Here is a 2,939-nt window from a genome sequence, read left to right on the forward strand (position 1 = left end):
GGCTGGGCCCGTGAGCCATGGCCGCTGAGCCTGTGCGACCGGAGCCTGTGCTCCGCAACGGGAGGGGCCGCGACGGTGGGAGGCCCGTGTACCGCAAAGAAAAAAAAAAAAAAGAATTCAGTTCAAATCCCCTCTCCTCACCATCTCAAGACATGGCATCCCAATCCATCCAGCTGCTCCAGCCACAGCCCTTGGAGTCCCCCTTGACTCACTCTTCTTTCCTCATCTCCCATGACCCATCTGTCAGGAAGTCCTGTCAACACTTCCAGGATCTGACCACATCTAACCACTCCTCCTCAGCTGCCATCATCTTGGCCTGAGTTATTGCAGGGGTGTCCTACCTGGTGTCCCATCTTCTTCCCTGGCCCAACTACAATCTCTTTTGCATATAGCTGCAAAAAAGAAATCATTTTAAGACATAAATCAGACCATAGCACTCCTCTGCTCAAAACCCTTCAAAATTTCCCACTGCACACAGAGCGAAAGCTGAAATCTGTGCAATGCCTCTCAGAGCCTGCAGGGTCTCTGGTGTCCTCTCTGACCTCACCTCCTACCACTCTGTCCCTCCTCTGCTCTCCTGCAGCAGCACAGTCCTTGGGAGTCTGGGCCCGACAATTCAGCTGTCGTGAGCTCTGAGACAGTCTCTCTCCCCTTCTTGTTCTCTCCCCGCAAGATGCGGGGGGCATGCAGGGTCCTGTGCGAATTTCCCAGAAGCCCCGGGGCCATCCTTGGACACTTCACTTCTGGTCTCGTAAATCAAAAGCATTAGTTCAGGGTGATGGCTTTCCCGATCTGAGGTCCTCTCTCAGTGTTCATGCCCCCCTTGGGGATGTTTGTAGAATATCAATTACTTTAAATGTACTTTTCTAGTCTTCCTGGTCTTGTGTAACCAGTTGGGATTTTGTTATTTTTTTTGTCAAGAAAAGTGGAGAAGAGTGGTCACTGTTGTCCTTGGCTCTTTGGAGAGCTGAACTGGGGGTGGGAAGGTTGTCAGCCCCACCTCATCACAGGCTGTGGTTCTCAGGGCCACTGAGTGTAAAGAAATGATGACGTGTAAGGTGTAGATTTCTGGGTCTGGTGCATGACAAGGGAGCAGGAAGCACTGCTCAGGGATGAGCCCCGGATCTGAAGCCAGCTTAATGCATAATCACACGCGGTTAAGAGAGTGGGCTTCTGAGTCACACAGACCAGGGTGCATGCAAATCCTGGCTTTCCCTCCTGGCAGACTCAGGAAGGATAGCCAGGATTTGCACCCTGAGTCTGGATAATAGTGTGGGGCTGTAATGAGACTTAAAGAGAATCACGCACAGCAATGCTCAAAAACCTTGTTGCCATGATTGCTGTCATCCTCACTCTCACCTCTCTGAGCCTCAGCTTCATTACCTGTAAACCAGGGAAGCTGGTGGAGTGAACGACACCAAGTATGATTAGCCTAGAAATGGTGCCCAGGACACTGAAAGTGCACAACATGTCAAGGAGTCACCTCTCCTGAGCACATCCGCAAATGAGTGTACGGCTGTTTTGGCAATTCTAGCAGGAATTACAACTGGGGGTGCTGTGATGGTTTAGTGCCTGGAGGGAGCTTGCAGACGTCTGATCAGATGGTGGGCTTTGCTGTTGTTCATTCAACAGACAAATAAAGTGGGACTCCCCTGGTGGCCCAGTGGTGAAGAATCCGCCTGCCAAGGCAGGAGACACGGGTTCGAGCCCTGGTCTGGGAAGATCCTACATGTCGCGGAGCAGCTAAGCCCGTGCGCCACAACTACTGATCCTGCGCTCTAGAGCCCACGAGCCACAACTACCGACACCAAGTATGATTAGCCTAGAAATGGTGCCCAGGACACTGAAAGTGCACAACATGTCAAGGAGTCACCTCTCCTGAGCACATCCGCAAATGAGTGTACGGCTGTTTTGGCAATTCTAGCAGGAATTACAACTGGGGGTGCTGTGATGGTTTAGTGCCTGGAGGGAGCTTGCAGACGTCTGATCAGATGGTGGGCTTTGCTGTTGTTCATTCAACAGACAAATAAAGTGGGACTCCCCTGGTGGCCCAGTGGTGAAGAATCCGCCTGCCAAGGCAGGAGACACGGGTTCGAGCCCTGGTCTGGGAAGATCCTACATGTCGCGGAGCAGCTAAGCCCGTGCGCCACAACTACTGATCCTGCGCTCTAGAGCCCACGAGCCACAACTACTGAGCCCGCGTGCCACAACTACTGAAGCCCGTGCGCCTAGAGCCCCATGCTCCACAACAAGAGAAGCCACGGCCATGAGAAGCCTGCACACCGCAACGAAGAGTAGCCCACGCTCGCCGCAGCTAGAGAACGCTCGCATGCAGCAACGAAGACCCAATGCAGCCAAAACCAAAAAAAAAAAAAACCCCAAAAAACAAATAAAGCAGCTAAAGACAGTGAGTGCTAAGTGTCAGGCACCATGGGCTCTGAGCAGCCAGGCAGGTTCCTCGTCCTCCTGGAGCTCACACGCGCTGGGGAGACTGACAGTCTGCATCTCTCCCTGCCAGGAGCATGTGGTTATGAAGCATGGCTCTGCTGCAGAGCGGAGGTGGGGGGCGGGAGGAGCTAAGCAAGGGCGCAGTGAGGGGAGGCCTGATAGTTGGGGAGCGGGGTAAGCAGAGAAAAGACGTCCCTGAGGAGGTAGAGCTTGAGCAGCTATTTAAAAGAAAGGCTATAAGTTAGCTGGGTGTTTTCCTGCCCCTGTCCCCCACTGGTGCTCCCAGAGAGGAGGCCCCTGGAGGGATGCTCTGCTCCTGTGTAAGCAGCTACTTCTCAGGTTGGTGATGCCGATATTTACCTGGTGGCCTCATTCACTGTGCTAAGCCTGCTCCGTGTGGGATCTCATTGCACCCACCAGCCACACATGAGGGGACATGAGCCTGAGGGGCTGCCACCCCAGAGCGGTGAGATGCTATTTCCTTTGGGAGA

The sequence above is a fragment of the Physeter macrocephalus genome, chromosome 14 (assembly GCF_002837175.3).
Source record: "Physeter macrocephalus isolate SW-GA chromosome 14, ASM283717v5, whole genome shotgun sequence".
Lineage (NCBI taxonomy): Eukaryota > Metazoa > Chordata > Mammalia > Artiodactyla > Physeteridae > Physeter > Physeter macrocephalus.